Genomic DNA, 13504 nt, shown 5'->3' on the forward strand with positions numbered 1-13504 from the left:
TAATATAAAAAGAAATTGACAAGTCTATATAGCACAGTAGAACAATTATAGTTGACAACAATTTCTTGTATATTTTGGAAAGAGCTAGAAGAAGAGAGTTAATATTCCCAATAGAAAGAAGTGATAAATTCTTTGAAGTGATGAAAGAAATGCTATTAACCATAATTTGATTATTACACATTATGTAAGTATAGTGAATTTTCACTTTCTCTCCATAAATATACTTCATTATACTGTGCCAGTTAAAAAAGGAAAAAAACACGAAAAAGTAAACTGATAGAAAAACATAATGCAAACACTTGGCTTACAGAAGATGTTATTCTATATTAATGTTATACAAAGTAGACTTGAAGATAAGAGTGTTTCTAGAAATGAAGAGGGGCAGTTAATAATGGTGAAGTCATGAATTCATGAAATACTGACAATAGTCCTTAGCATACACATTTCCATGTATAGAGCTGCAAAACCCATGAAATAGAAATTACAAAACCAAAGAAAGGCACAGACAAATGCACAATCCTAGAAATTTTAAAACATGCCTTTAATGGAACAAGTCAACAAATATAGAAATATAGTCTTTAAACTATAATAACAATGAACTTGAAATAATTAGAATAAGTGTTTTCTTCTACATTCAGGAAAGTTCTATCACATTAGGCAAAATAATGACTTTGTTATTGTCTTTATTTGGAGATTAACATCCATTTAAGGACATGTGCATGGGTACTTAGTTGATGAGGAATGAACTATGAGGGATTTTTCATGGGTAAGTTTAACTAGATGGAAATATAATTCCCAGTTAATCACTCAAATAATAATGTACCTTTTGCAACAAAGGGATCTTTGCAACTGTAAAACTACCAAAGTTTTTTTTAAAAAGAAAAAGCTTCTTCTGTAGGGATTCACGATGAAATTCCATCAAATATTTAAATATAGAAATACTAATATCACAAGAACTCTTTAGCAGAATAGAAACAAACTACTTTTCACCTTATTCTATAAGGAGAAGATAATGGCATCAAGCTTTGAAAAAGTCATTATCAGTGAGGATAATTTCATTATAATTTTTATCAATAATACATACACAATTTTATAAAATGTGAACAAGTTCAATCAAATATTTTATTTAAAATACATCTTGAACTAGTAAGTTATATCCAAAGAATGAAAGGTTATATAAAATCAATGTAATTTAATAAATGATCAAAAGAAAGGAGAAAGTCATAGATTAAGTAAAATATCTGACAAAATTTGACAGTCATTCTTAAAAAGTACTTCTTAACAAAAAATAAAACTCCTCAATCTTACAAAAGTATCCATGAAACATTTAAAACTAATTTGGTAATTACTTATAAAATGTTAAATGCTTTTCATCTGAGATTGAAAACAAGCAAGATGCCTGTTCTAACACTGTATTGAACATTATACTAGAAGGTCAAGCAAGTGAAATAGACCAAAATAAAGAAATATAACATACATTTCAAGGTAATTAAAACTATCTTCAGCACACAAGAGGAGAATAGAAAATTAATAGGAGTTAACAAAAAACAGCTTAACAGAAGAGTTCTTAGTAAATCACAAGACATAGGTCACTATCGCAAATATACTAAGTCAAGAACGGAAAATAATTCAAATGAAAATGTTAAAGAATTGGAAGAAACATATACTTAGGAATATATTTAGCAAAAAATGTGCAAGATATACAGAAAATAAGACTTATAAGTAGATAAATGTGATAGAGTAATAGTTTATAGTACTCAATGTTGTTTGGTAGCAAAATGATCCACAGTTTGACATATGCCAAAAATTATGTCAACATTATTTTTGACAGAAATTGACAAGGGACTTCTAAAATTTATGTGGCTTTATAAATTATCTAGAATTTTTTTCAAACAAATCAAAATAAAATCTCAATAAGGAGACTCCATACTACCTTTTTATGTTACCATAATTAGGACAGTATGCTGATAGTATAAGCATAATAAAAATAGTGATTTCATGAATATAAAGGTAGGTCCACTATAAATGGTTAATTCGTTTTCAAAAACATGGCATGGTGTTTTACAAGGAAATTTAGACTTTCACAACGGTTGCTGAAAGAACTAGATAAAGGTATGGGGGGGAGGAGAATCTCAACTTTGTTTTAAATTATATACAAGGTTTGAGACAAACCTTAGGCCTAAACATAAAAGATGAAACTATAAAGTTAGATGAGAATAAATGTAAAGATACTTATAATCTTGTAGTTAGGCATAGGTTCCTTACATAGGACATAAAAAACTGTAATCTTGAGAGAGAGAGAAAGATATAAATTTGACTTCATAAACATCAGAAGACCCCATTAAGATAATGAAAGGCAAACTACAGACATGGAGAAAAACTTTGCATTACATGTGCTCAAGGACTATTTTTCATTAGCCACAAAATATTAATTAAAAGGCAGAAATGAAAACAAAAATTAGGCAACAGCCTTTAAGTAGCATTTCAAAATGAATACATATAAGCAACAAGTATGCACATAAAAGGGACTATGTTAGTCAGCCTTTAGTCACAGCAACCAAAATACTTGACAAGAAAAACTTAGAGACGGATTTGGGGGGTTTCCTGCCATGTCCTATGTTGGGTGAGGGAAAGAGTTTCTGTCAGAGGATGGGACAGTGCCTGCTTTCAATTAATCATCAAAAAACTTATCAAATAAACACAAGAGCCAAAAATCTTTTCAAATGGAAGTGAGACAGAACATCATGGGGAAAGGGCATGACAGAGAAAAACTGCTCAACCCATGATAGATGGGAAGTAGAGAGCCAGCCAGGAAGCAGGGACAAAATATAATCTCCAAGGGCATACCCCACCTACCTAAAACTTCCATCCTGTAATCCATTCAAATTATTAATACATCAATGAATTAATCCACTGATGAGGATTTAGCTCTCATAATCTAATCACTTCACTTTTGAACATTTCTAGGAGTGAGCTTTACAGGGGACATCTCATATTTATACCATAACAGGTGATTATCATCATAATTCATCTAAAGATATATGCATGTAAATTTTACATGAATATATTCATAGCATATAATTATTTGAACAGAAAAAAATTATCTAAAATCATAACCAATTACTTCTTAAAAACATTGTATTCTAAAATTTTCTCAATATTGTTCAAGGAAATATTGTATAAATGTATTTCTTTTACATGTATCAAAATAATATTCCAAATGTATTTATTGTGCATTTTCTTGGTTACTCCTTCTAAGATTTTGAAAACCTAGTATTTATTACCAAATTATTCATTATTTTCATAGAATTATTTTCATATGTAATAATATGATTCATGGTAACATATGTGTATTTTTAAATAAATGAAGGATGTTTTTATTATAGTACATGTTATATGTATTTTGGTACAAAATATATTATCAGCTCTAAATTCTAGGCCTTTTTGTAACTTTTTCTGCAAAATTTATGGAGGAATAACTGATATATTATAAACTAAATATTCAACTTATACAATTTCATGAATTTGAATGTATGCATACTCACTTACTGCAATCAAGGTAAAAGACCTGCCCAACATCTTGTCATATCCTTGTGTCCTGCATGTATGTATGTGTGCATGAGTATTGAGAATACAATGAACCATGCATGGTGGTATATGCCTGTAATCCCAGTGACTCAGGAGGCTGAGACAGGAGAATCCAGAGTTCAAAGTCAACCTTAGCAATGGCAAGGCGCAAATCAACTTGGTGAGATTCTGTCTCTAAATAAAATACAAAATAAGACTGGGGATGTAGCTCGGTTGTGGAGTACTCCTGAGTTCAATCCCAGGTACTCCTCCAAAAAAATAAATAACTCTATTTCATATTTTTCAGTTTTTTTTAACATTTTTTTACTTTAAATGGATACAATGCCTTTTTTTGTTGTTTAGTTAGTTTTATGTAGTGCTGAGAATCAAACCCAGTGCCTCACACATGCTAGGCAAGCCCTTTACCACTGAGCCACAGTCCCAGCCCTATTTTTCTTGATATGAGAATTTATCATTTATAATAACAAACGAATAATCAAAAGACGACATTTAATTTATGAAAATGAACATTACAAGTGAAATGTTTCATGATCCTCATATAATACATGCCATCGATTCTAAGTTAACTTCTATTTTTCCTTAAATATGCATAATTTCATATCTTGAAACAACTATCACACAGTGTTTAATAATTCAATTATCATTGAACAGAGAATTGAGCTTTAGGTGAAATAAGTGATCTATACAAACTCATGTTAAAACAAACCAATGAACTGATATCAAACTTTCTAACATTTGTATATATACCATAAAAATGATTGATTGTATTTGTGGATTGCACTAATATTTTCCATTATTTTCCATTAATTTCCCTCTGTGTAGGTTCTTTCGGTCTCACTGTCATGGAAACTTTGATTCCCCATTGTAGTCACTCCTGGTGTAAAACACAGCTGCCTAACAAATGTACACTGGAACCGGTTCCTTTTAGCATCTGTTAAATCTCAACACAGTATATAACTGCTCTTTTTAGAGTGCATCAATCATGGAAGAGTGAGACAGAATTAAAGCATTTAGTCCTGCTTGGCTCCCTTTGTATCTAATTTAGGCATGTATGACCCATTGCATTCATTGTTGTGCTTACAACAGCTGTTTCTTATTATTAAGAAAAGCAGCTTTGCGTGCAGAACATAAAACAATAAACGCTAGTCATGTGGATAGAGTACATTTGCTTCTAAAGGTTATAAATATACACTTAATAAAAAAGTAAGGTGATGTTAACCACATTTCACAGAAAACAAATGGTACTTCAGGCAATAAAGTCTAACACCTCCTGATCAAAAGAAACAAACTCTTCAGCCCCAAATTTCTCATCACTGCAAAAGTTTGTGCAATTAATAAAATAAAGGTAATTGAAGTGGGCAAAAAGAATGGATTGGATGCTTAAAAATTATGGTACATATAGAGCACCTTGAGAGTTTTTCTAGATTACCACTTACTTTAACTTCCAGAGACTATTAAAAAGTGTAGACATTTAGAAATATCTTTGAGTGAATATACTTATGCTACATACCAAGAAAATAATTTTATTTTTATGTGTGCAATTTTACAGAAGAAAAAATAGAAACACTTTTTTGTCTTGTCCAGTTTGTAAAGTTTAACTCTTATTGTAATAATCATAAAATAAGCACTGATTAATATATTATTGATTAATCATATACTTTAAAAATTCTCTGCATGTTAAATGTACATAAAACAAAAGAAATCACAAATACACATTTTATTGGTTAGACTTAATCAGACAGCAAGATCAAAAAAGAGGGGCTATCAAAATAATAACAAAATTTTTAAATCGTAAGTTTTCAGCATCATATTACTTTCTTTTATCTCTTTTCCAACTAAAAGAATGTTTCTAAGAGTTCTTTGCTGATCCTGACTGGTGAGGCATATTCAAAAGAAAATGTTTTGTTTTACTTTCTAGTAAAAATTTCACAGCCTCAAGGGATTTAATGAGACAATAGTTCATTTTCCTTTTTATGCATATGATAATCTTCCATTATATCCTTCTATATGGATTCTTTAGAAAATTTTTCTTCTTCAAAGTTGATCTCCGTATCCTTACATGATAACTGTTCGTCTTTAAGCTTTTTCAACTATTCCTTATTTATCTCATTTTTTAAAAATTTACTTTCTCTATACACCCTACTGAAAATGTTGTACAGTTAGTACCCACTGTAGGAATATTTGAGAGCTTTTCAAAAACCTATTAATTTTTGGTTTCAAAATACTTTATAAAATATACTAGTTGATAAATTATGTTGCTAATGTAGGAGATAGGTTTGAAACCAGGAGCTGTGTGTAATCCTGGATCACAATGGCCCAAGCGATGATAAAATTTCTCTTTTTTCATGCACTATTGCAAACACTATTTTCTCTCAGTCTTTCATCTCACCTTTTGGAATTCAGAGACTGTCTAATGAGTGCTTTAAGGTAACATCTTGAAGTTTGAATCTTTAATAATCAGGATTCCTGTTATCCGGACAGACATTTGATTTTTGCTTACCCACCAGCCCCTTCTTTCCGTATCTACATCTGCCTTGGGGTGAAGCAAGGAGATCACTTATACCTTCCCCAATTTTGATACCGTCCATCTTCTTTTTAATTGCTTCCAAAATAATGCTACATTCTAATTCTAATATCTCATCTTCTTTGAAAACAAACAGTCATACGTTTTTAACTTAATGACCTTGTCTTTCTTATCCCAGAATTCAGATGTGAGTTCATGGTGCATGGCTAAGGGAAAAACTGAATGAGAAACATCATGTTTGCTTTCTTCTAAAACATGGCATCTGATCACTGAGGAAGCTTCATTCAGAAAGCCTTCCTTCTCACCACAAAGACATTGATTTTAAAAAGTGCGTGCAGGTGATAACTTCTTACACAATGCCAGTTCCACTATACCATCTCTTCCCACAAGTTTTTATAGTCTTTTTATCCTGTGTCTCACTATAATCTTCTGAACATACAGCATAGATCTAAGTTATTGTTGGAATTAATTTTTGCTATTTCCCCGCTGAATGAATACCCATACTTATTCTATGGATAATTAAATAAAACCTTGCATATTAAATGAAATAATTTTAAACAATAAAGACATTATTTATGCCTATTATGAGCTGTTAATAATAGTAACTAATATTGATTCACTACTATGTTTTAAATTTTGCATTGATGCTCTTAATATTGACTATATACCATTCTAGGCATTAGGAAAATCAAAAATAATATTCTGTAAGGAGAATGAAGTTCACAGTCTAGTGGAAGAAACAATCACCAAGCAAGGGAACACATACCAAAATAAATATTGGTAGATATTTAAAAGTTTTCTGAAGAAAGAGTGATGTCTAATGGGAGAGAATAAAGGAATTAAGAAAGAGTGAAGCAGGGGGTATCACAATACCAGATCTTCAACTCTACTACAAAGCAATAGTAACAAAAACAGCATGGTATTGGTACCAAAATAGAAAGGTGGATCAATGGTACAGAATAGAGGACACGGACACAAACCCAAATAAATACAATTGTCTCATACTAGACAAAGGGGCCAAAAATATGCAATGGAGAAAAGATAGCCTCTTCAACAAATGGTGCTGGGAGAATTGGAAATCCATATGCAACAGAATGAAACTAAACCCATATCTCTCACCATGCACGAAACTAAACTCAAAATGGATTAAGGATCTCGGAATCAGACCAGAGACCTTGCATCTTATAGAAGAAAAAGTAGGTCCAGAGCTTCAACATGTCGGCTTAGGACCAGACTTCCTCAACAGGACTCCCATAGCACAAGAAATAAAAGCAAGAATCAGTTATTGATAACTGGGATAGATTCAAACTAAAAAGCTTTCTCTCACAAAGGAAACTATCAACAATGCGAAGAAAGGGCCTACAGAGTGGGAGAAAATCTTTGCCAATCATACTTCAGATAGAGCACTAATCTCCAGAATCTATAAAGAACTCAAAAAAATCTACACCAAGAATGCAAATAATCCAATCGACAAATGGGCTAAGGAAATGAATAGACACTTCACAGAAGAAGATCTACAAGCAATCAGCAAACATATGGAAAAATGTTCAACATCTCTAGTAATAAGAGAAATGCAAATCAAAACCACCCTAAGATTCCATCTCACCCCAATTAGAATGGCGATAATCAAGAATACAAGCAACAACAGGTGTTGGCGAGGATGTGGGGAGAAAGGTACACTCATACATTGCTGGTGGGGCTGCAAATTAGTGCAGCCACTCTGGAAAGCAGTGTGGAGACTCCTTAGAAAACTTGGAATGGAACCACCATTTGACCCAGCTATCCCACTCCTTGGCCTATACCCAAAGGACTTAAAATCAGCATATTACAGAGATACAGCCACATCAATGTTCATAGCTGCTCAATTCACAATAGCCAGATTATGGAACCAACCTAGATGTCCTCCAATTGATGAATGGATAAAGAAACTGAGGTATATATATACAATGGAATATTACTCAGCCATAAAGAAGGATGAAATTATGGCATTTGCAGGCAAATGGATGAAATTGGAGAATATCATGCTGAGTGAGATAAGCCAATCTCAAAAAAACCAAAGGACGAATGATATCACTAATAAGTGGATGATGACACATAATGGGAGGTGGGAGGGGTTAGTGTTAGGGTTAGAGTTAGAGTTAGGGAGGGGGGCAAGAATGGAGGAAAGAAGGATTGTATAGAGGGAAAAGAGGGGTGGGAGGGGTGGGGGGGAAGGAAAAAAATAACAGAATATATCAAACAACATTACCCTATGTAAATTTATGATTACACAAATGGTATGCCTTTATGCCATGTACAAACAGAGAAATAACATGTATCCCATTTGTTTACACTAAAAAAGAAAAAAGAAAAGAAAATACTCAGGAAAATATAATTTGTGAACTAAAAATGAAGGAAAAAATCATGAGAAGAATTGGATGGAAAGGTTTACAAACAGAGTCAATAGACTTGCAGGTTCCATGAGATAACAGAAAGGTGGCGTGCATAAATCTAAGTAAAAAAACGGTGGAGGAGGAGTGGTCAGTACAGCAGAGCCACAGAGGATTCAGGGACAGATCTGGATTTTACTACAATTGTAGTAGGAAGCCATGATATGTTTTAAGCAAAAAGAGACATAGGGTATTGTTCCATATTTGTTTATTTACCATACAGCAAAATATATTTGACAGTCTATTCTATATGATGATATTTATATTTAAAAACCAATAATCAGCTTTGTCCATAAAACTTGTACTCATTCCCTTAACCACAATTTGAAAAGGATCTGTAATGTTCAATCTTAATAATTTCCAAATGAGCTTATGTCACTGTGCCTTAAGAATATTTTAAACGGCTCATAGTGAATACTCATAAATAAATAGGAAGTTTCAAATAAAAATGTTCCAGAATACTGTTTTAAATTCATTTTCTGTAAAATGATTTATGCCCACAGATGTCTTCTACGTAATTGGTACTGAATTTTTAGAGTAATGAAGTCTCTGAATGAGCAGCATTCTTTTACAAAGACAAGCCTTTCCTTTGCTCTTCCTTCACTTTAATTGCTATTTTCATTTAGCATAAGTGCGGATTTGTGTTTTCCTGTTTTGGAATCGTGTGCTAGAATCAATTTACATCATTATTCATTCTGAAGTTCATATTTGACCAGTGTGAGGTGTTCAGTCTGGCTCTAGTGTCTTTCTGCCAATCCCATTCATCTGGGATCTTTCTTTCATTTTCTTGGACAATGAGATATTCCTACTTACTTTGAACTCCCCCTGACCCAGACCTTAAATCAGTAATTTCTACAAGAAAAACAATTTTCTTTTAATAGACGATACATAATAGTTAGAGTGGGCACTAGATTTGCTCATTGTTAGAGTTAGCTCCCACCTTTCAATAAAACCTGACTTGAATGCCTATAATTCCAGTTTAACATGATAGTTCAGTATCATTTGTCCTCTCCTAGTCTCATCCAGAGTGGTACCTGTCTTCACCATATATGAATAATTATTCCCAAGAACAAAAATATATTTACTTGTTTTTCTTGCTACAATAAAAATGTTTAATGTTTTGATACATAAAATAGTGACATGGCTCAAAATTCAAAACTATGAGTAAAGGTATATTCAGAAAAATTCTATGCATTTATTTATGACTTTCAACCCTGTAAGTAACTATTTAGATGCCATTTATTTATATATTTATGTATATAAATTTTACACATACAAAATTTTTATGAAATGAAATGTCCTGTTCTTACTTAAGCAGTATGAGGAGTATATACCTGAGGAATATATACTGCAGTAACTACCACCACATTCAAGGTAAAGAACCTTATCATCACCCCAGAAATTTCCCCTATGCTCCTTTCTAATGGATGTCAATGCCTGATCCCCAAAGCAAATTTTTTTTATTTTGAAATAGTGTATGTTGTATTTCTATTCTCTTGAATTTCACATGAACGGAAGGTATGTGTAATTCTTTTGGCTGGTCTCATCATTATACCTGTGAGATTCATCAGCCTGCTCTGTGGGTGAGTAGCTCATTCTGTATATTGCTGAGAAGTATTCCCTGAAAAGTATTCCATGACCAGTTTATCCCTCCCACTGGTAGTTGTTTCCAAATTTTGATATTGTAAATTAAGCCACTCTCAACATTATACAACTCTTTTTGGAACATATGCTTTTATTTCTCTTTGACAAACACTGGAGATAGCAGTATAAGAAATTTATAAGAACGTGTTGAACTTTTCCAGACTGGTTTTATTGTTTTACATCACAACCAACTAGATATAAGAATTTCAATGTTGCATATCACATTTTTGCGAACATTTTGTTTAACTTATTTTAATTTCAGTCTTTTTAAATAATAATGATCATTGTGGTGTAATGTATTTCCTTTATGACTTAATGATACTTAGAACCATTTCATGGACTATGTGGGTACTGGGCAATCTTTTATTTTTTGTAAATTGTGTATTAATTTTTTTACCTATATTTTATTACATTTTCTTTTAATTACCATTCTATGATGACTTTTTATACATACTGTATTAATCTTTTAATATATGCATGATGAATATTTTCTCTATGTCTATGACTTGTTCTTTCTTTCTAAATGATACCTTTTTGATCTGGAGAAATTTAAAATATTTAAGTCTGTTAAAGTTCAACATGTCAACTTTATTCCTCTATAAATAGTGCTTTTCTCTCCTGTCTAAAAATATTTTCCTAATGGGAGGATGAAAAAATATTCTTTCAAGTTTTCATTGTAAAGCTTCATAACTTTAATTTTCTAAAAGAAGTCTTTGATCAATCTTACATTAATTTCTGATACAAGGAAAGTTAGGAATCACATTTATTATTATTATTATTATTATTATTCTCTTCTTTCTTCTTCCTTCTTTCTCCCTTCTCCCTTTTCCAATCTTTCTGATTCTGCTTCTACTTATACAGTTGCCTAAGAACAATCTATTCAATGTCAATCGATGTCAATGCCTGATCCCCAAATCAGGTACAGTAGCTCACACCTGTAATCCCAGCAGTGTGGATGGCTGAAGCAGGAGGATAGAGAGTTCAAAACCAACTTCAACAAAAACAAGGAGCTAAGCAACTCAGTGAAATCCTGTCTCTAAATAAAAAAATAAAGATATACAAAATAGGGTTGGTGATGTGACTCAGTGGTCCAGTTCAATCCCTGTTACTCCCTCTTCCTCCTAAATAAAGAAAGCTTCCTTGGAGGTCTTAAAAAAGTTAAAGTGATCAAAAATGGATCTACTTCCAATTCCTAAGCTATTTGATTGCTTTACCTATCTACCTTTGTGTCAATATCAATTTTATTGACTATTGTATTTTTACTGCCTTAAAATTAGGAAATGTAAATGTATTGACTCTTCCTTTTTTGATATTATTTTGGCCTTTTAAAATTCTTCCAAATTCTAAACAGATTTTAAAAATTAGCTGTCAATTTTTGTCAAAAAGAAAAATATTCAAATATTTTTATTTGGGGAACATTTTATTTATTTACCAATTTGGAGTAAATGGGTGTTTTAACAATAATGAATATTGCAAATCTTAACTACAATAAATTTCCTAATTTATTTGCATCATCTTTAGCACCTTCCTTGTACTTTGTATGTAGAGTTTTTCTATATGATGTGTTAAATTGATTTCTAAGAATTATTTTATAGTATATTTAATATTTTAGTTTTCATATTCCAAATATTTACTGTTCATTTAGAAACCCAGTAGGCATATTGACCTTGTATCATGCAACCCCAATCTATTTATTAGTTTTATTACATCTGTGTACATTGCTTAGAATTTTCCACTTATCCTTTGAAAATCAGTGTCTCTGGATAAGAACTATCTAGATAATCTGCTCCTGAAGTGATGTACATCATTTTGTTGGATTTCCTGAGGGCATGATCATAGTCTACTCCTGGAGGACTCTCATATTCTAACCACAGCATTTTCATTCCTTCCATAAAAGTGTTTTTCTGCTAATCGCTTTTCTTTTTGTCTGATTGTACTTTTTGTCTGATTGTCCTGATCAAATTTCAAGTTTGATCATCAGACAACTCAAAACTGCAGGTAGTAAAATTAACAAAAACATCATCAATTTCATTTAGATATCCATTTATTATTGTTTCATTACCCTTATAATCCTGAAATAAATTTTACATGAAAATGATGCATTTACTTGATACATTATTAGTTCCTTTTGATTATATTGAATTATTTTTGCAACCATTCATTTTTATAGTTTGAGTATCTGTTATCCCAGGAAAGACAGGCCAGTGGTTTTACTTATTTGTTTGTTGGTTGGTCAGGCAGCTTTTTGCTCGTACTCTTTGTGTTTTAGGAAAATTTACATCAGGATTGTATGTGCTTTGTAACCTCTGCTGGATAGGTCTCTGTGGGTTTTTCCCCCTCAGATTATTTTATGAAGATGAAAACGATCTTTTCCTTGAATTCTTGCTAAAATCTCTAAAAACATCCCTGGCACTGCCTTTTTCTTTATAGGTAGAAAATTTACTATCTTTCTATATCTACTGCAGTTATTGATCTCTTGAGAAACTGCTTGTTTTTGAGCCAGTTTTAGGAAAGTATATTGTCCCCAGAAAAAAAAATTATCATTTTATCTATACTCTAAAATTTATTACTATAAAGTTGAGTATCCACTTATTATTTGATCTCTTATCCTTAAATCTTCAGTTACATGTTTTTTCCTCCCAATATTACTGTGCATGGTTTCTCCTTTTCTAATGACAATTACTGTGATTTTGTTGATTTCATAGAATTTGTAAAGAATAACAGCTTGATAATATACATTGGTTTTCTAATTAGTTCTAATTTTATCTATCTAATTACTCTCTTCTAATTTCTTTTTGTCTTTTTTCTCATTTCAATGTTTACCACCAGAAAAATAATGAAAATAAAGCAATAAAAAACAGTGCTGTGTATTTTCAAATGCATATGTTTGGCTTTGTCTGAATGTTTGATATGTGTTTACTTCTCCTTTTCATTGTTTGCCTTTAGGTATTTGGTCCTTCTTGGTTTTCTGCTCATCCTTGTGTTATTCATTTCCTGTTATGATAACATAATGCTGTGTCTTTTTGTTGTGGCTTCCTTGTGGAAGTGCATATATTGCTGCCAGGTGTTATTTCAGGGTGACTTCACTGATGGGTTAGTACGGAAAGTTCAACTGCTGCTGGCTGAACTGAGCCAGTGTCATCTCCTGGGAAGCCACCTTGGCCACTGCTCTTTCTCTGTAGTGCATTATACTGTAACATTCATTGTTCCCACCTGCTTTTTCTTTTAGTTGTCTTTCAGATGAAGAATTAATTTCTTATTATATCTTGTAATTCTATACTGTACATAAATAAATCAGTTTGTGCATGCATGTGTTTGC

This window comes from Sciurus carolinensis, chromosome 4 (genome assembly GCF_902686445.1).
Source record: "Sciurus carolinensis chromosome 4, mSciCar1.2, whole genome shotgun sequence".
Lineage (NCBI taxonomy): Eukaryota > Metazoa > Chordata > Mammalia > Rodentia > Sciuridae > Sciurus > Sciurus carolinensis.